Here is a 21,477-nt window from a genome sequence, read left to right as displayed (position 1 = left end):
GACAGACTTTGAGAAATCATATTGACTTGCTTAGTCAATATATTGTTCTGAGCCAATATGGCTTTCAGAGTATCAATCTCAAGAACTCCTTTCTTCTGATTCGTCCCATTGTTCACAGGATTTCTTTCAGAAGTGTACATGAATTGGTTATTTGCAACCATTTCAATGAGTTCCTGAGCTTCTTTAGGCATCTTCTTCAGATGAAGAGATCCTCCCGCAGAGCTGTCCAATGACATCTTAGACAGTTCAGACAGACCATCATAGAATATGCCTATGATGCTCCATTCAGAAAGCATGTCAGAAGGACACCTTCTGATCAATTGCTTGTACCTTTCCCAAGCTTCATAGAGGGATTCACCTTCCTTTTGTCTGAAGATTTGGACTTCCACTCTAAGCTTACTCAATTTTTGAGGTGGAAAGAACTTTGCCAAAAAGGCATTGACTAGCTTTTCCCAAGAGTTCAGGCTTTCCTTAGGTTGTGAATCCAATCATATCCTAGCTCTGTCTCTTACACCAAAAGGGAATAGCATAAGTCTGTAGACCTCAGGGTCAACCCCATTGGTCTTAATAGTGTCACAGATTTGCAAGAATTCAGCTAAAAACTGATGAGGATCTTCCAATGGAAGTCCATAAAACTTGCAACTATGTTGCATCAGAGAAACTAATTGAGGCTTAAGCTCAAAGTTGTTTGCTCCAATGGCAGGGATATAGATGCTTCTCCCATAGAAGTCGGGAGTAGGTACAGTAAAGTCACCCAGCACCTTCCTTGCATTGTTGGCATTGTTGTTGTTTTCGGCTGCCATATCTTCTTCTTGTTTGAAGATTTCTGTTAGGTCCTCTATAGAGAGTAGTGCTTTAGCTTCTCTTAGCTTTTGCTTCAATGTCCTTTCAGATTCAGGGTCAGCCTCAACAAGAATGCTTTTGTCTTTGCTCCTGCTCATATGAAAGATAAGTGAACAAGAAAATATGGAATCCTCTATGTTATAGTATAGAGATTCCTTGAGATGTCAGAGGAAAAGATGAATAGAAGGAGGAGGTAGAAGAAGAATAATTCGAACTTATCAAGAGAGATAGAGCTCGAATTATTGATAGTGGAGGCGTGTTAGTCTTTAAATAGAAGGATGTGAGAAGAGGGGAAGAATTTTCGAAAATAAAGTAAAAGATTTTAAAATAATTAAAAGAAATTTTGAAAATTGAAGAATGATTTTCGAAAATTAAAGTTGGGAAAGAAATAAAATGATTTTGAAAAAGATTTTGAAATTTAGAAATCAAAAAGATATGATTGAAAACTATTTTGAAAAAGATGTGATTAAGAAGATATGATTGAAAAGTTATGGTTTTAGAAAGATATGATTGAAAAACAATTTAAAAAGATTTATTTTTAAAATTAATGACTTGGATAACAAGAAAAGATATGATTCAAACATTAAACCTTTCTCAACAGAAAAGGCAACATACTTGATGTTCCGAGGGTTACCTGAAACTATAGGTCGATCTCGGACGAGATCTACTGTGCTGGTCGGAGCTGTTGTGTCCGACTTAATGATGGTGGCTGGAGCCGCCGTGTCCGATTTGTTGGACTTGGTGATGGGGCTGATCCTTCGTCCCCAAAGGGTGGGGGGTACCTGCAAGGGACTCCGATGCTTAAGTTAGCAAGGGTATTAAACAGGTATTGAGTAGAATCAGAGTATGAGTTATACCTGGGTGCTCCAGTGTATTTATAATGGTAAGGAGTGACCTCTCTGGAGATAAGATAGTTATCTTATCTCATCTTATCTTATCTTTGAGTGAAGTCATCTTATCTTCAGGGGAACTGCCTTTATCTTTCTGGGCTTTGGCTGCCTTTAGATTGGGCTGTGTTCCTTCGTTTTAGGCCTGCTTTGGGCTCCTTTGGCGATTTAGTCGAGCTCTTTGAGAAGAGGTCGGGCTGCCTGAGCTCTTTTGAGAAGAGGTCGGATAGTCTAACCTGAAGAGGTCGGTCGGCTTCTCGCTAAACATCATGGGTCGGACAGCTTGACCCAGGGTATGAACAGTGCCCCTGCTTGAGTTCGATCTTTCAATGAGATCGTGCTTTTCAGAGCTTTGATCTCTTTGGAAGTCGTGCTCAAGCATCTGTCTAGCTTGTTTCTTCATTGCTTTGCAATCTTTGTAGATTTTCTAGAGGTTTGGTACTTCACAGTCAAACCTTTTTTGAGTGGTAGTGTGGGTTTTCTACCCTTGCTTTCTGGATCACGCCTTGCTTTAAGTTTGTGTTGACAACCCTCTGCTTTGGCGACGTTATCCTTGCGGCTTGATATCTGGGCTTTTTGTCCAATGACTTTTTAATGTTCTTTATATAGAACCTTTTTCGGATGACGTTCGTAGCCCTGTTTGAGATTGTGCCTTCATTGAGTGGAGTTGTATCCCTTTTGGCTAAGCACATTTGAGCCTTAAGTTGTTTCCCAACCTTTTGGCTTGTTCTTTTTTGAAGTCGTACTTGTGCCTTTTCTTTAGCTGACGTCGACCTGCATGACTTTGCCCCTGCTTGAGTTCGGAGCTTTCCTCGAGATTGTGCTTTCAGAGCTTCGATCTCTTTGGGGAAGTCGTGCTCAAGCATCCTGACTTTGGTCGATCTTTGAGTAGTTTCTCCTTGTGCGAGTCTGGTATTGCCCCTTTTACTTTGTTGAGGGGACTTTTTAGCCTTCTTCCGACTTGTTTGTCTTTGCTGTTCGGGCTTTTTAGTCATAATCCAACAACTTTTTAGGTAGTGTTCTGGTGGGAAACCTTTTTATAGTTTGTTTGGATGACCTTTTAGTTCCGTCTTTGAGACCGTGCTTTTCGCTTTTTAAGTAGTGTCTTTTTTCAAGACTTCGCACTTTTCAGCGAAGCATTCCTGGCCTTCCTTTGGCCGTTTGGGAGATGTCTTTGTCCCTTTTTGTGGGTCTTTATAAAGTGTCGGTACTTTATTGTCCGACCTCTTTTGATGACTTCTGATTTTTGTCCACTTTCTGCTTGGTCGAGGTGGTCCTTGGGGCTAACTTGTCTGACGACTTTTTAGTGTTCTCGTAGAACACTTTTTAGTCAGTCTGAACAATTTTGATAGCCTTGTCGTGGAGCCGTGGCTTTTTGGGTGGAGCTATGTCCGTTTTAGCGCACTTTTTTCGTTGGTCCGACTTCTTCTTGTCGGTCCAAGCTGTAGCTTTCATTGGTCCGACTTCTTCTTGTCGGTCCAAGCTGTAGCTTTCTTTGGTCCGACTTCTTCTTGTCGGTCCGAGCTGTAGCTTTCGTTGGTCCGACTTCTTCCTGTCGGTCCAAGCTGTAGCTTTCTTTGGTCCGACTTCTTCCCGTCGGTCCAAGCTGTAGCTTTCTTTCATCCGACTTCTTCCTGTCGGTCCAAGCTGTAGCTTTCATTGGTCCGACTTCTTCCTATCGGTCCAAGTTGTTGCTTTTGTTGGTCCAACTTCTTCTTATCGGTCCAAGCTATAGCTTTCGTTGGTCCGACTTCTTCTTGTCGTTCTCTTCTGAGTTATGTCTGTAATCCTCTTTCTTGGACCTTGTTCAAGTCTCTTTCAGGGATTACTTTTATAACTTTTGTCGCTTGGGCCGACTTTGTCATGTCGGGTCCTCCTAAGTTATTTCTGTAATCCTCTTTCTTGGACCTTGTTCAGGTCTCTTTCAGGGATTACTTTTATAACTTGTTTTGCAAGAGACCGACTTTGTTAGGTCGATCTCTTCTAAGTTATTTTTGTAATCCTCTTTCTTAGACCTTTGTTAGGTCTCTTTCAAGGATTACTTTTATAACTTGTCTTGTAGGAGACTGACTTCGTTAGGTCGATCTCTTCTAAGTTATAGCAATTCCTCTTTAATAGGGTTGGCCAGACCTCTTTCCAGGGATTTGCTGATAACTTGGGTTGACTTGGTCTGACTTTTTAGTGTCGGCCAGTCTTTTTAAGTTATTATATAGCAATCCATAAGTCCTCGTCAGGTTCTTTTTGGGATCACTTTCAATAACTTCTTGCATTATTCTGTGTTCATCTTTTCTGATTTGTAGATGGTGGTTTCTGTCCCGGTTTGATCGTCCTTTAGGTGAATCGCGTTTTCACCTTTGTCGGACGATCATTCCTATCGAGATCGTACAGTGAATCTGTTCTTCACTTTCTGTCGATCTGTTGCTTTATAATCGGACGATGAATGCTTCAGATTAATGCGTCTTGGGAGAGCAGTGAATTTGATTTTCACTTTGTCGATCTTTGTCAAAATCAAATGATGAATTCGGTTTTCATCGTGGTCAGGCGATGAAGTTGGTTTTCACCTTGCTGACCTTTGTCGTGATCGGGCGGTGAATTTGGTTTTCACCTTGCCGACCTGTCGTAATCGGACGTCTTTGGTAGGAAACTTTTTAGGGAATCTGTGAACTTTTAAACAATAAAATGAAGATATGAATAAGAGTGTGTACATGTTAGTGCTTACCCTTCTAGGTCGGGCAATCTTTTAGATCTCGGTCTGGCGCCTTTTGCAGGCATGCCATGACCTTGGTAGCTCTCGCCCCTCGAGGTCGGACACTTTGTGGTGACCTTTCCCTAGTACTTCTGTGACTTGGCAGGGTCCTTTCCAATTAGCTACTAGCTTTCCCTCTCCCGGTCGACTTGTTCCGATATCATTTTGGATTGGGATGAGGTCATTGTTGGCGAAGCTTCTCTGCACTATCTTTCGTTTGCACCTTAAGGCCATGCAACGTTTTAACGCTTCTTCCCTGATCCGAGCTTGATGATTAGATTTTTGACGGTTTAGAATTTCACTAATGAAATCTCGTTGTAAAGTATAGTTTCTAAACCAAACAATAATCCTTTCATACAAAAAGTTGTTTGTCACTAAAAAAAACCCCTAAATTTATAAACCGAAGTATTCAAACCTCGGGTCGTTCTCCCTAGGAATTACAATAAAGTGTCTTGTTATTGGTTATGAGTTATTTTGGGGTTTTGGATAAGAAGCGTGAAAAGTAAATGGCAATGAAAATAGACTAACAACTATAAAAGGCTCTTGGCAAGGTATGAAAATTAGAAGTCCTATCCTAGTTATCCTTCTCAATTGTGATGAGAATTGTTCATTGCTACCACTTAGTTAATCCTTACTAGATAAAGGAAAGTCAAGTGGATGAATCAATTTAATTCCTCAAGTCCTAATCAACTCCTAAAGGAAAGACTAGCTTTAGAGGCATTCAAATCAATTAGCAACTTCTAATTATCAATCAACAAAGGAATTAGATAACTCAAGAGTCACTAATTACTCTACCTAGGCCAAGAGGAACAAAACCTACACTAAAATCCAGCTAAGCATTTCATCAAACACTTGGAAGGCACAAAAGGAAAACATAGTAAATCAACAACAAGAATAAAATCTAACAACAATTATTGCAAAGAATTAACAACAACAATCAAGGAAATCACAATTATCATGAATTACCTCAATTTGCATTATTGAAAGAAAACAAAGGAACAACAATCTTTCCAAACAAAATGAAGAATTACAATTATTATAGCACATAACTAGAAAAAGGAAGAGGAGAAGATTAATAATTGGTAAATGAAAAGTGAATCAAAGCATGAATTAAACCTAGATCTAAGAGGGAGATTAACCTAAACCTAATCCTAATTCTAGAGAGAAGTGAGAGCTTCTCTCTCTAAAACTACTTCTAAACTAAGCTATGACTAATGGTAACTAACATCTCCTCCCTTCCCCTTAAACCTTCATCCTTTTATTCCTTTCTCCTAGCAATTGGCGCCAAAAATGCGTTCAGAAACCCTCTCAAATCGCCAGGCACGTGTTGCATTAATGAAGTCATGTGCGGTCATCGACGCGTGCGCGTCCCTGGCCGATTCTGTAATGTGCGCACGAGCGCCTTGTACGCGTGCGCGTGTTTGGCTGACTTTGCTTCTTTGACTTTTTATGCTTCTCTCCACTTGTATGATTCCTTCCTTGCTTCCTTTGATCCATGCCTAGCCTATTTCAATCCTGGGATTACTAGCAAACACATCAAGGCATCTTATGGAATTAAGGAGAAATTAGAATTCATCAATATAAGGCTTAAAAAGCATGTTTTTACATTTAAGCACAAATATGGGAGAAATAACAAAACCATGCTAATTCATAGGCTAAATGTGCCAAAAGGTTATCAAAACACTCTAAATTCAATACAAGATAAACCCTAAAAATGGGGTTTATCAGAGCTCTTTCTCGAACTTCTGGGAGTAGGTCGAACTCTTCTCTTTGGATTTGGGAGTTGACCTCTTTATTGTAGAGGATCATTCTGAGGGATCTTTCTTTGATCTCTACTGGGATCATTGCCTCCACTCTGCGAGTCAATTGGAAGGGTGATTCCCTCGTGGTGAAGTGTGGAGTTGTCCGATATGCCCATAGGACTTGTGGTACCTCGTGGTGAAGAACTTTGGTTCTTTCTGCAAAAAGTTTGCGTATTCGCCTTTGAGGAGAATGTGTGCTTTGCTTAGGATTTGGTTGCTGTTCCTGTTTCTTTTCATCGTTGCCTGACTCCTTTTGTACAAAAGTTCTAGCTTTTGCTTTGACCTTTTTGTTTGAGAGGTGTTCGGACTATTTGGGTATAGATTGTCGGCTTCTCTTCTCTGTGTTCTTGCCCTGTTGTTGCCACCAAAGGGTGCCCCTAGACTTTCGTGTGAGTCTTGGGGTTTCTCTTTTACTGCTGTATCTGATATCTGATGTTTTGCTGTTATTGTCCGAGTTGTTTCCTTATTTGTCTGAGTTGTTTGGTAATAACCCCATGGTTGACCTATGTCTTCTTGAAAAAATATTGCTGAGATGTCTACTAAGATCCCGGACGGCATGTCTGATTGACTGGATTCCATAGTTTTAATACGTGTTACTGTGGCTGACCCTGAGTTCTATATGCGACTTTAGGAGGTTCCATAGAATTTGTAGGGATAGGAATGAGGAGAAGAATTATGAGCTGGTGTCGCCAGACCCTGAGGAAAGGGTTTGTTTTCCTTCTTTGTTGTGGACTTGTAATGTAGCCTGGATGAGGCTTCTGTTATTGCCCCCTGGTTTGGTGTTGGCTAGTTTTGAAAATGCATCAACTCGGGCATTCTGCCCCCGAGGCATGTGTCAGACTTTATATCCCCCGAAATGTCTGAGCTGTTTTCTGTTTTTGTCCAGGGTCCCCCGAATTGTCCGAGCTGTTCTCTGGTTTTGTCCAGGGTCTCCCAAATTACCCGAGGTATTTTTTTCATGGTGGGATCCTCAGCTTGGTTGCTCCCTTCTATTTGTGAGGTGACTACTTGTGAATCACTGGACATGGTAAGCTCCTACCTTCTTAGCTAGCCTTAAACCAGCCAGCAGTGCCTCGTATTCAGTTGGTCATTTAGCTTGATTTGGCTTCTCTGATTGCTTTCTATAATTATACCTGCACCACTCCCGGTTTTGTTTGAAGAGTCTTCCATGTAGATTTTCCATTTTGTAGGAGTTCCCGGGGTGTCAGTGTACTCTATAATGAAGTCGGCCAGATACTGTGATTTGATGGCTGTCTCAGCTTCATGTCGAAGATTGAATTCAGATAACTCGATTGCCCACTGTAGGATTCTTCCAGCTAAGTCTGTTTTCTGTGGGATGTCTTTTATGGGTTGGTTGGTCCGAACTCTGATAGTGTTGATGCGCTATAACTGGGTATAGCTACGATTAAGGGAAATTGCACAAACGGCAAAATTCCTTCCGGCAAGTGCACCGGTTATCGTCAAGTAAAAACTCACAATAGAGTGAGGTCGAATCCCACAAGGATTGGTTGAATGAGCAATTCTAATTAGAAGTTTGATTAGTTGAGCGGAATCAACTTTTGGATGTGAATTGCATAAAGTAAATGTGGCAGGAAACGTAAATTGCAAGGAATTGAAATTTGCATAAACTTAAATTGCGAGAATTAAAGTGCGAGAAGGTAAATTGCTGAAATTAAATGGGCTGGGGGTGATTGCATGAATTGAAATTGCAGAATGTAACTAGAAAGGGATAGATCAGAGAGGGGAGTTCATTGGGGTCAGGAGATATTGAAATCTCCGAATCAAAACATTTTATCTCTTCCTCAACCAATGCATTCATTGAATCTTGCTTGGCAATCTTATATGATTGGATCCCAATCCCTTGGCTCACCAATTCTCTCTAAAAACAAACAGATTCCCAATCCCTTGGTTTAAATGTTCATAAGAAGAGATGATTGCTCGATCACTGATTATACCACACAGTTTCATGAACCACAATTTGGTAGGATTACATGTCACAATATCCATCCAAACCCCAATCCAATTCACTGTGAGAAAGCTTCTCTAGCATGAATCCTCCATTCCTTTCCCAAGGTTCCGAAGGATTCCAATTATGGATAGTTTCTTTCCCAAGACAACTAACCAATGGAATTAGATCGAGAAGCTTTCTAACAAAATTCAAGAGAAAAGATTGAAGAAGAAGATGAAACTATTATTGATTCATTGAATTACAATAGAGCTCCCTAACCCAATGAAAGGGGTTTAGTGAGTCATAGCTCAGAATTCAATTACAGTATGAAAAATGCTAAAGTGTCAAAAGGTGTAAAAAAGTCCACTCTAACTTAAATTCTATCCTATTTATACACTTTCTAAATTGAGCTTCTGTTGTGTTTCTTGGGCTTTGAGGCCTTTCCTTGATTTCCTTTTGCTTTGGGTTTATGGTCCATAATCCTGATGAGACTGTGATCCAATTCTGCAACATTCATTGAGCAAACTTAGTGATAAACAAGTAATGACACAAGGCTCAACAAATTGAATTCCAGACTCATCAATTCTTCAGGCCCAATCTCATAAACCATGATATTCACTTGGGTTTCACACCATAATACGTTTAAGTTAGTATTTGTGCTCAATTGCTAACTTAAACTTCAATATATTTGGCCCAGAAACCTTTTCAAATGGTGGTGTTTAAGTTGAAGTTTAAGTTTCAGTTTAAGGTCAAACTAAAACTTAAACGTGGAATAGGAAGAAAGCAACCCAGGAGAGTGAATATATCGAACACGTTTAACCTCCAGTTTGAGGTCAAACTGGAGGTTAAACTTGGAAATGAAGAAAGCAAGCTCTGGAGGGAATTAGGATCGAACACGTTTAACCTCCAGTTTGAGGTCAAACTGGAGGTTAAACGTGGAATGAAGAAAACACCCTGGAGGAAGGAAAACCATGGAACACGTTTAACCTCCAGTTTGAGGTCAAACTGGAGGTTAAACGTGGAAACACTTCCCTTTCTTGAGTCGTCACTTTTTTCTCTTGTCAACCTTGCCAATTTGATGCCAAATATGGACTATTATACCTCGTTGGAAAGCTATGGATGTCTACTTTCCAATGCAACTGGAAGCACATCATTTGGAGTTCTACAACTCGAGTTATACTCCATGGAAGGTGAAGAGGTCAGCTGGCCTGATTGCATGTTGGTACTATGCTCTTCTCTGCACATTACGGGGCTGTTTTCTCCCTCAATTTTTAGTATCCACCATGCATGCCATATATGCTTGGAAAGCTCTAGATGTCTTCTTTCCAATGCATTTTGAATCACCTCATTTGGAGTTTTGTAGCTCAAGTTATTTATGTTTGAAGAAGGCATGGTCAAGCTGTTCCATATAACACGTTTAAGCTCCAGTTTAAGGTTAAACTGGAGCTTAAACGTGGAAATGCTCCTGGTGCCTTTCTTACTTCTGGCGTTTAACCTCCAGTTTGAGGTCAAACTGGAGGTTAAACGTGGAAATGCTTCATGGTGAGGAGAAGGTGTCGAACACGTTTAACCTCCAGTTTGAGGTCAAACTGGAGGTTAAACGTGGAATGCTCTCTTGGTTCAATTCATCATTCTGGCGTTTAACCTCCAGTTTGAGGTCAAATTGGAGGTTAAACGTGGAATGCTTCTTAGTGCCCTTTCTCATTCTGGCGTTTAACTTCCAGTTTGAGGTCAAACTGGAGGTTAAACGCCAGTTACAACATTCCCTCTCTTCTCATGATTTTGGCGTTTAAGCTCTAGTTTAACCTTAAACTGGAGCTTAAACGTCCCATTTGATTCTTAAACTTCCTTTATTGATCTTTGTTGCTTCCTTGCCTAGCCTCTTCTTCCCTGAAATCATCCAAACAATTGCATCAAAGTCTTGCAAAATTTCATGAGAAATCATCCATTCATAGCATTCAAGTAATAACACTAAAAACTCATGGAATTTGCATCAAAATCATAATGTTTGGATGATTCATTGCTTGTTGTTCATTTAACCATTCTTGGTTACTTTAAGCTCAAGAAAATGCATAAAACAACTAAAACTAACAGAAAATGCTAGTGAAACTAGCCTAAGATGCCTTGGCATCACAACACCAAACTTAATACTTGCTTGTCCCTAAGCAAGTCCTGAGTTATTTGAGAAGAAAGTATGAAACAAAAGGCAATTACATTGGCTATATTAGTAAGCATTTGAAGCTCATCAGAAGGGTTTTATGCAGAAAGTTGCAGCATCACTTTTTCATACTTATCAAGTAGGATTATCACTTTTTCATTGCATCCATCAAACACTGCTATGGCCTCTTGTTATTCTTATGTCCTTGGCACTTTTTCCTTTCTTTGTTTTTCTTTTTTCTTAGAGCTCTTTGCTCCTTGTTTGCTCAGTGTCATGTGTAGCACAAGCCTTTGGCATTTTTCTTTTTCTTATCAGTGCATTACACATATCCACTACAGGCATTTTAGTTCACATTTCTTCTTGAGACATTGGTGCCCAGCACCTCTTTGTGTAACTAACTGTTTTGTAGCTAGGTTGCTCTTGATAATGGACTTTTGGTTGATAATCCCGGGTTAGTTAACCCAAGTTACCAAGTGTTGAAACACCCCACAGAACCTATTCATCCAAGCAGATCCTAGTACATAAACACCACAGGCATATGTCTCAGAAGTTCAAACCATTGGTGCCTAGCTTATTTTCTCAATTTTTTTGCTTTTTGGTTGCCCTTTTCAGTGGCTTTTTCTTCTTTTTTTTTTCTTTCTCATGGCCAAAGACATTTATTCATCAAGATCCATAGACAGCATTTAACTTCTACACAAAAATGATAATTCTACACTCAATTTCCAGTGAGCTAACTAAACAATCAAGCATGCATACCACCACTTAATTCTACTTGATTTGTCACTAATTGAGCCAAGTTACTTTTGTTCAAACTTTTCTTTTATTTTTGGAAACAGAACAAGCATGGCAAGCATTTGTTTAAGTAGGTGAAGTTATATCCAAACAATCTAGGCAATTCACGTTATTTGGAAATTAAACAAACAGACAAACAAAAACTGCAATGACTCAAACTTGAGGCAGGGGTGCATGCAAACTTCCAATATCGGCAATTCAAAGTACAAGCAATTAAGTGACAATACAACCTTTTAGCATCTTCTTTGTTGTTCACCATCCTTCCTAGCCTTGATGTTCTCTTTGATGATGATGTATATTCCTTCCATGAGATTGATTGTCTTCCTGCAAGGCTATTAGAAGTTGCTTGTTCCCCAAGCACTTTGAGAATTGGTTAGCATGCATGTATGTTTGTAGGCCTCTGAACTTAGATTGGTGTGTGAACACCAAACTTAGTTCCTTGCCATATGCAGCAATTTGGATCATATGCAGAAAACCTCATGTGCTTTTATTAAGAAAATAACTATGAACTAGAAAAAGAAACTATGAACTAGAAATTAAACTATTGTTTAAGTAGTTTCCCTGATTGGTTGGAGCTAGTGACTAGTCATGCTGAGGTAGAAATGTGCTTTTAATGAAGTTTTTGGTGGAACACCAAACTTAGAATCTCACATTCACCCTTGAATTGTTTTGGTGTGCAACACCAAACTTAGCATCCTTGCAATACAGATAAATCTACTTAACTCTTTTATTGAAATAACTAGAAAATAAAAACTACCTTTGGTTGGGTTGCCTCCCAACAAGCGCTCGTTTACTGTCATTAGCTTGACATGCTGTTCCTGACTTTCTTCCTCTTCCTCCAATTTGTTAAGAGGAATGACTTCAAGTGGATAAAGGAGCTAGTTAGTGCCCCTTGTTGTGAATGCCTCTTTCCAGCAAGCTTTCCCTTGTGATTGGCTTGAGTGAACTTGCTTGTTGGCTCAGGAGTTGGATTGTTCTCCGACCTTCTCTTCTTCCTGGATATGGTCCTTTGTTTCTCGGTCACAATCCTCATTGTGGTGCTTGTTTCTACTGCCTTCACATCCTTGATCTCAGAACTTGGTTGTTGTTGGACAGTTGGAGTATCCTGTTCATCAAAAGCTTCCTGAATTTGTGGTTCAATGAACCCTTCCTCTTTGCAACTCTCAGTTTCATTGGAGTGTGATCTCCCTTGATTGACTTTCTCCCTTTCTTGTTCTTCTGATTCCTCCCTTGGGTTTGCTATGGTATCACTAGAAGAATTGTGGGTAGGGATTTGCTTTGATAGATATCCAATTTGTGCTTCTAGCTTTTGAATGGCAGCACCTTGATTTTGCAAGTTGGATATCACTTCTTCCTTAAAGCCTTTCAAATCGGCCACATCTCTGCCCATAGTTGCAAGCATTCCTTCTATCCTGGTTAACTGATCATGAATTGATAGATATCCAATTTGTGCTTCTAGCTTTTGAATGGCAGCACCTTGATTTTGCAAGTTGGATATCACTTCTTCCTTAAAGCTTTTCAAATCGGCCACATCTCTGTCCATAGTTGCAAGCATTCCTTCTATCCTATTTAATTGATCTTGAAATTGTTGGTTCGGATTAGGTTGGGCAGGTTGATTATTTTGGCTGTGATATGGTGGCTGGGAGTATGTGTTTTGTGTGGGCTGATAGGGTCTTTGGTTGGAGTTTTGGTAGTGGTATGACTCTTGTGTGTAGTGGAATGAGTCTTGTGGATAGTGAAATGAATTGTATGAATTTGAGAAGGAATTTTGTGCTGAGAAATGCTCAAGTGATGAAGAATTTGGATATGTAAAACTAGGAGATGAGGTTGGATAATTAAGAGGTGATGGCTCTTGATGAATGGGGTGTGAATAAGTGAAATCTCTTTGGTTTTGCTCTTCCCAGCCACAACTTGAGTAGTGATCAATTGCACCAAAACATGGACCATTTTGTGGCTCTGGGAAGTACCCCGTTTCCTGTTCCTGATGCTCCCACCCACCATGAGCATAATAACATGAATCATTCTGTGGTGGTGGAGAGTTTCTCATGAATTTTTATTGACCAAAAGATGATGGATACTCCTTTCTTTTTTGCAATGTGCTCAGTCTCAAACAATACTCATCCAAAGATAGTGGAAATCCCATAGTGAGGCAATATCACAAACAGCTAGTGGTTAGTATGCTAACAAGTGAATAAGCAAAGAAAACAAATTAAAATTTGCAGAAATTAGCAGTAATAAACTGAAACAAAAACTATTAACAAAAGAAAAGAAAAAATTGCTCAATCTAGTTAACTTCCAATTGTAGAATTGTCAATCGAAAACCAATCCCCGGCAACGGCGCCATAAACTTGATGCGCTATAACTGGGTATAGCTACGATTAAGGGAAATTGCACAAACGGCAAAATTCCTTCCGGCAAGTGCACCGGTTATCGTCAAGTAAAAACTCACAATAGAGTGAGGTCGAATCCCACAAGGATTGGTTGAATGAGCAATTCTAATTAGAAGTTTGATTAGTTGAGCGGAATCAACTTTTGGATGTGAATTGCATAAAGTAAATGTGGCAGGAAACGTAAATTGCAAGGAATTGAAATTTGCATAAACTTAAATTGCGAGAATTAAAGTGCGAGAAGGTAAATTGCTGAAATTAAATGGGCTGGGGGTGATTGCATGAATTGAAATTGCAGAATGTAACTAGAAAGGGATAGATCAGAGAGGGGAGTTCATTGGGGTCAGGAGATATTGAAATCTCCGAATCAAAACATTTTATCTCTTCCTCAACCAATGCATTCATTGAATCTTGCTTGGCAATCTTATATGATTGGATCCCAATCCCTTGGCTCACCAATTCTCTCTAAAAACAAACAGATTCCCAATCCCTTGGTTTAAATGTTCATAAGAAGAGATGATTGCTCGATCACTGATTATACCACACAGTTTCATGAACCACAATTTGGTAGGATTACATGTCACAATATCCATCCAAACCCCAATCCAATTCACTGTGAGAAAGCTTCTCTAGCATGAATCCTCCATTCCTTTCCCAAGGTTCCGAAGGATTCCAATTATGGATAGTTTCTTTCCCAAGACAACTAACCAATGGAATTAGATCGAGAAGCTTTCTAACAAAATTCAAGAGAAAAGATTGAAGAAGAAGATGAAACTATTATTGATTCATTGAATTACAATAGAGCTCCCTAACCCAATGAAAGGGGTTTAGTGAGTCATAGCTCAGAATTCAATTACAGTATGAAAAATGCTAAAGTGTCAAAAGGTGTAAAAAAGTCCACTCTAACTTAAATTCTATCCTATTTATACACTTTCTAAATTGAGCTTCTGTTGTGTTTCTTGGGCTTTGAGGCCTTTCCTTGATTTCCTTTTGCTTTGGGTTTATGGTCCATAATCCTGATGAGACTGTGATCCAATTCTGCAACATTCATTGAGCAAACTTAGTGATAAACAAGTAATGACACAAGGCTCAACAAATTGAATTCCAGACTCATCAATTCTTCAGGCCCAATCTCATAAACCATGATATTCACTTGGGTTTCACACCATAATACGTTTAAGTTAGTATTTATGCTCAATTGCTAACTTAAACTTCAATATATTTGGCCCAGAAACCTTTTCAAATGGTGGTGTTTAAGTTGAAGTTTAAGTTTCAGTTTAAGGTCAAACTAAAACTTAAACGTGGAATAGGAAGAAAGCAACCCAGGAGAGTGAATATATCGAACACGTTTAACCTCCAGTTTGAGGTCAAACTGGAGGTTAAACTTGGAAATGAAGAAAGCAAGCTCTGGAGGGAATTAGGATCGAACACGTTTAACCTCCAGTTTGAGGTCAAACTGGAGGTTAAACGTGGAATGAAGAAAACACCCTGGAGGAAGGAAAACCATGGAACACGTTTAACCTCCAGTTTGAGGTCAAACTGGAGGTTAAACGTGGAAACACTTCCCTTTCTTGAGTCGTCACGTTTTTCTCTTGTCAACCTTGCCAATTTGATGCCAAATATGGACTATTATACCTCGTTGGAAAGCTATGGATGTCTACTTTCCAATGCAACTGGAAGCATATCATTTGGAGTTCTACAACTCGAGTTATACTCCATGGAAGGTGAAGAGGTCAGCTGGCCTGATTGCATGTTGGTACTATACTCTTCTCTGCACATTACGGGGCTGTTTTCTCCCTCAATTTTTAGTATCCACCATGCATGCCATATATGCTTGGAAAGCTCTAGATGTCTTCTTTCCAATGCATTTTGAATCACCTCATTTGGAGTTTTGTAGCTCAAGTTATTTATGTTTGAAGAAGGCATGGTCAAGCTGTTCCATATAACACGTTTAAGCTCCAGTTTAAGGTTAAACTGGAGCTTAAACGTGGAAATGCTCCTGGTGCCTTTCTTACTTCTGGCGTTTAACCTCCAGTTTGAGGTCAAACTGGAGGTTAAACGTGGAAATGCTTCATGGTGAGGAGAAGGTGTCGAACACGTTTAACCTCCAGTTTGAGGTCAAACTGGAGGTTAAACGTGGAATGCTCTCTTGGTTCAATTCATCATTCTGGCGTTTAACCTCCAGTTTGAGGTCAAACTGGAGGTTAAACGTGGAATGCTTCTTAGTGCCCTTTCTCATTTTGGCATTTAACTTCCAGTTTGAGGTCAAACTGGAGGTTAAACGCCAGTTACAACATTCCCTCTCTTCTCATGATTTTGGCGTTTAAGCTCTAGTTTAACCTTAAACTGGAGCTTAAACGTCCCATTTGATTCTTAAACTTCCTTTATTGATCTTTGTTGCTTCCTTGCCTAGCCTCTTCTTCCCTGAAATCATCCAAACAATTGCATCAAAGTCTTGCAAAATTTCATGAGAAATCATCCATTCATAGCATTCAAGTAATAACACTAAAAACTCATGGAATTTGCATCAAAATCATAATGTTTGGATGATTCATTGCTTGTTGTTCATTTAACCATTCTTGGTTACTTTAAGCTCAAGAAAATGCATAAAACAACTAAAACTAACAGAAAATGCTAGTGAAACTAGCCTAAGATGCCTTGGCATCAAGTGTGAGCTTGAAAATATGGGCGAAGTTGTCGAGAAGAGAGTATGAGGGCGTAGGCAAACTTTTCTATCTTTTGATAGTTTAGTTCGGTCCCTTGTAGAGCCCTAATGATGAAGTAGACGGGTTGTTGCCCACTTTTGTCTTCTTTAACTAGTGATGAGGCTATTGCCCGACTTTCCACTTCGAGGTATAATATGAGCTTTTCACTTTCCCTTGGTTGGGTAAGAATGTGTGGTTGCCCCAAGAATTTTCAAAATCTCGGAAGGCTTGTTTGCACCCCGTTGTCCTATTCAAACCTCTCTCCCTTCCTTAATATACCTCTTTGAGGTGTCCTTTGCGAGATGATTTAGAGATCCTTCCTCCTGCGAATCCTCCATGAACATGTCTCTCAGGGGTGTGAGGTGGACGTTCAACTCGTGACCTCTTCGGTGTGAGACGTTCGACTTGTTCAACCTCTTTGGTGCGTGGATGTTCAACTTGTCCGACCTCTTTGGTGTGAGGTGGACCTTCAACTTGTCCGACCTCTTTGGTGTGAGGTGGACCTTCAACTCATCCGACCTCTTTGGTGTGAGGTGGACCTTCAATGCGTCCGACCTCTTCGGTTTTGGATTGGGCGAGGTGGTGGGATCTTCTCAGTGTTGCATATTTCTTGGTAGACATCCACAAGAGACACCCGAAGGGGTGTAATTGTGGTATTTTCTAGGCTTCTCTCCATATTGATCTTCTTTTTTTTTGGACTCTTTATCCTTATCCCGAGAGGAGTAGGAATGTTGAGTTTTTGAGATCTCTCCTAGTCGAGAGTTTTCCTCCGTGTTGATGTACTTCTCTGCTCGTTCTTGTACCTCGTTTAGAGATGTTTGGGTGCTTCCGGATATTGAGTGGCTAAAAGGTCCTTCTCGTAGACCATTGATGAGGCCCCTGATAGCTGCTTCTGTTGGCAGACTTTGTATGCCCATACATGTTTTGTTGAATCTTTCCATGTAGTTGCGAAGGCTCTCTCGATCTCCTTGCTTGATCCCTAATAGGCTTGGTGTGTGTTTGGCTTTGTCCTTCTGGATGGAGAATAACGGATTGCATCTGAGGCCTCCGTGAGATACATCCTGCTTCTGAAATTGCTAAGATGATGGCTTGGATCTGATATTCCGTCGTACAGAGTCATGTCTGAAGCTTTGAAGTCCTTTGGGACCTTTAGCTTTCATGATCTCTTTGGTGAATGGATCTTGGTCCTTGCAGGAGCTATCCTCATGAGAGGATCGATTAGCTTTGGCCTTGAGATCGGCTTCGAGTTTTTGAAGCTTATCTTCTAATTCTCGGCGTCGTCTTATCTCCCGATGTAGATCCTCTTCTTTTTCGCGTTGATGTTGGGCTTCTTTCTCAAGTTGCTTTAGTCGATCTTGAAGTGCCTCTATCACTCCTGGATTTGATGAATTTTTGTCCCTGTTGGGTTCCGGAGTATCTTTGAGTATAGCATCCGCGTTTTTGTGCGGTGTTCTATCTTCTAAACCTGAATCGTGGTCGTTGTCATGGTCGTCCGCCATGGTGATGGGATGACTTCTAGGTTCCCCGGCAACGGCGCCAATGTTCCGAGGGTTACCTGAAACTATAGGTCGATCTCGGACGAGATCTTCTGTGCTGGTCGGAGCTGTTGTGTCCGACTTGATGATGGTGGCTGGAGCCGCCGTGTTTGATTTGTTGGACTTGGTGATGGGGCTGATCCTTCGTCCCCAGAGGGTGGGGGGTACCTGCAAGGGACTCCGATGCTTAAGTTAGCAAGGGTATTAAACAGGTATTGAGTAGAATCAGAGTATGAGTTATACCTGGGTACTCCAGTGTATTTATAATGGTGAGGAGTGACCTCTCTGGAGATAAGATAGTTATCTTATCTTATCTTATCTTATCTTTGAGTGAAGTCATCTTATTTTCAGGGGAACCGCCTTTATCTTTCTGGGCTTTGGCTGCCTTTAGATTGGGCTGTGTTCCTTCGTTTTGGGCTTGCTTTGGGCTCCTTTGGCGATTTGGCCGAGCTCTTTGAGAAGAGGTCGGGCATTGGCTTAGCTCTTTTGAGAAGAGGTCGGATAGTCTGACCTGAAGAGGTCGGTCGGCTTGTCGCTAAACATCCTGGGTCGGACAGCCTGACCCAGGGTATGAACACTTGAAATGTTGAATCAAATCATTAATTGTAGACAAGTATTTTTGAGAATGGAAAGAAATTGATTTTGAAAATATATGATTGAGAAGATATGATTTGAAAAAGATTTGATTCTGAAAAATTATGAAAACTTGAAAAAAATTTGAATTAAAAACAAAATCTTCCCTCTTGTGTCATCCTGGCGTTAAACGCCCAGAATGGTATCAATTTTGGCGTTTAACGCCCAAAATGCTACCCTTTTGGGCGTTAAACGCCCAGCCAGGTACCCTAGCTGGCGTTTAAACGCCAGTTTTCCTTCTTCACTGGGCGTTTTGAACGCCCAGCTTTTTCTGTGTAATTCCTCTGCTGCATGTTCTGAATCTTCAATTCTCCGTATTATTGACTTGAAAAGACACAAATTAAATTTTTTTTGAATTTTTAATGATGAGGAATAATCAAAATACAACTAAGATCAAATAAATAATGCATGCAAGACACCAAACTTAGAAGTTTGTATACTATTGACACTAACAAATTGAGAATGCATATGAGAAACAACAAAACACTCAAGACAAGAGAATTTAAAGATCAGAGCAAGGAAATCATCAAGAATAACTTGAAGATCAATGAAGAGCATAATGCATATAATTTTCGAAAATTAGAAGAATAAAGACATGCAATTGACACCAAACTTAAAATTAGACACTAGACTCAAACAAGAAACATAAAAATATTTTTGATTTTAAGATTTTATAAAAAAATTTTGTCCTTTTTTTCGAAAATTATGTGGAAAAAGAAAATAAAGATTTCAACATTCTTAATAAGAATTTCCAGGAATCATGCAATGTTAGTCTAATGCTGCAGTCTAAGAAGGTTAGACATGGCTAGCCAAGCTTCAGCAGGACATTACATTCAAGAGCTAAATTGATGAGAGTCAATCAGCTTTGGTGATGATGAAAACATCATCTGAAACTCTAGAATTCATTCTTAAGAACTCTGAAGAACAAAATAAAATAAAATTACCTAATCTAAGCAACAAGATGAACTGTCAGTTGTCCAAACTCGAACAATCCCCGGCAATGGCGCCAAAAACTTGGTGCACGAAATTGTGATCATCAATGACGCCATCAACATGGTATGCACAATTGTAATCTCACTCTTTATCATAACTTCGCACAACTAACCAGCAAGTGCACTGGGTCGTCCAAGTAATAAACCTTACGTGAGTAAGGGTCGATCCCACGGAGATTGTTGGTATGAAGCAAGCTATGGTCATCTTGTAAATCTCATTCAGGCAGATTCAAATGGTTATGGAGGATGAATGACTAAAAGATAAATAGAACATAAAGTAAAGATAGAGATACTTATGTAATTCATTGGTGAGAATTTTAGATAAGCGTATGGAGATGCTTTGTCCCTTCCGTCTTTCTGCTTTCCTACTGTCTTCATCCAATCCTTCTTACTCATTTCTATGGCAAGCTGTATGTTGGGCATCACCGTTGTCAATGGCTACAGTCACGTCCTCTCAATGAAAATGTTCAACGTACTCTATTACAGCATGGCTATTCATCTGTCAGTTCTCGATCATGTCGGAAAAGAATCCAGTGATTCTTTTGCGTCTGTCACTAACGCCCCACAATCGTGAGTTTGAAGCTCGTCACAGTGATTCAATCCTTGAATCCTACTCGGAATACCACAGACAAGGTTTAGACTTTTTGGATTCTCAAGAATGGCAGCCAATGGATTCTAGCTTATACCACGAAGATTCTGATTAAGGAATCCAAGAGATACACATTCAAGCCTTGTTTGCATGTAGAACGGAAGTGGTTGTCAGGCACGCGTTCATAAGTGAGAATGATGATGAGCGTCACATAATCATCACATTCATCATGTTCTTGGGTGCGAATGAATATCTTAGAACAAGAATAAGCTGAATTGAATGGAAGAACAATAGTAATTGCATTAATACTCGAGGTACAACAGAGCTCCACACCTTAAGCTATGGTGTGTAGAAACTCCACCGTTGAAAATACATAAGAACAAGGTATAGGCATGGCCGAATGGCCGGCCTCCCAAAGAGGGTTCAATCATAAAAACATGATCAAAAGATGATCTGAAGATTGAAAGATCGATTGAAAGACTCCCCACAAGACAATAGCAAAAGGTCCTATTTATAGAGAACTAGTAGCCTAGGGTTTACAGAAATGAGTAAATGACGTAAAAATCCACTTCCGGGCCCACTTGGTGTGTGCTTGGGCTGAGCATTGAAGCTTCCATGTGTAGAGACTTTTCTTGGAGTTAAACGCCAGCTTTTGTACCAATTTGGGCGTTTAACTCCCACTTTTGTGCCAGTTCCGGTGTTTAACGCCGGGAATTCTGAAGCTGAATTGGAACGCCTGTTTGGGCCATCAAATCTCGGGCAAAGTATGAAATATTATATATTGCTGGAAAGCCCTGGATGTCTACTTTCCAACGCAATTGAGAGCGTGCCAATTGGGCTTTTGTAGCTCCAGAAAATATACTTCGAGTGCAGGGAGGTCAGAATCCAACAGCATCTGCAGTCCTTTTCAGCCTCTGAATCAAATTTTTGCTCAGGTCCCTCAATTTCAGCCAGAAAATACCTGAAATCATAGAAAAACACACAAACTCATAGTAAAGTCCGAAAAAGTTAATTTTAATTAAAAACTAATAAAAATATAATAAAAACTAACTAAAACATACTAAAAACATACTAAAAATAATGCCAAAAAGCGTATAAATTATCCGCTCATCAGTTAGTTGTGCAAAGTTGTGAAAAAGAAGTGAGATTACAATTGTGCGATCAATTTGTTGGCACCATTGTTGATGATCACAATTTCGTGCACCAAAACACTTATAATCCCTCATGGAGAAATCATCCAAATTTCTCATGGAAGGATCAACAAAAGCCTCAACAAGGCTTTAATAATGGTGGAAGAAACAGATTAGCAATAGCAAGCCTTTTCCATCATCCTCTCAACAACAGATAGAGAATTCTAAGCAGAGCCCCTCTAGCTTAGCAAACATAGTGTCTGATCTATCTAAGGTCACTCTAAGTTTCATGAATGAAACAAGGTCCTCCATTAGAAATTTGGAGGCACA

The 21,477-nt window shown here is 39.9% G+C and overlaps 1 non-coding gene across 1 annotated transcript; it reads left to right on the top strand.

Annotated features, from left to right (window-relative positions):
* The first annotated feature begins 290 nt into the window (after positions 1-290).
* On the top strand, positions 291-398 carry LOC112700130 (small nucleolar RNA R71). Its single transcript, XR_003153048.1, has one exon. It is a non-coding gene; the product is annotated as a small nucleolar RNA R71 (small nucleolar RNA).
* Positions 399-21,477: the final 21,079 nt, after the last annotated feature.

The sequence above is a fragment of the Arachis hypogaea genome, chromosome 6 (assembly GCF_003086295.3).
Source record: "Arachis hypogaea cultivar Tifrunner chromosome 6, arahy.Tifrunner.gnm2.J5K5, whole genome shotgun sequence".
Taxonomy (NCBI): Eukaryota; Viridiplantae; Streptophyta; class Magnoliopsida; order Fabales; family Fabaceae; genus Arachis; species Arachis hypogaea.
This window is presented reverse-complemented; position numbering and strand designations above follow the sequence as displayed.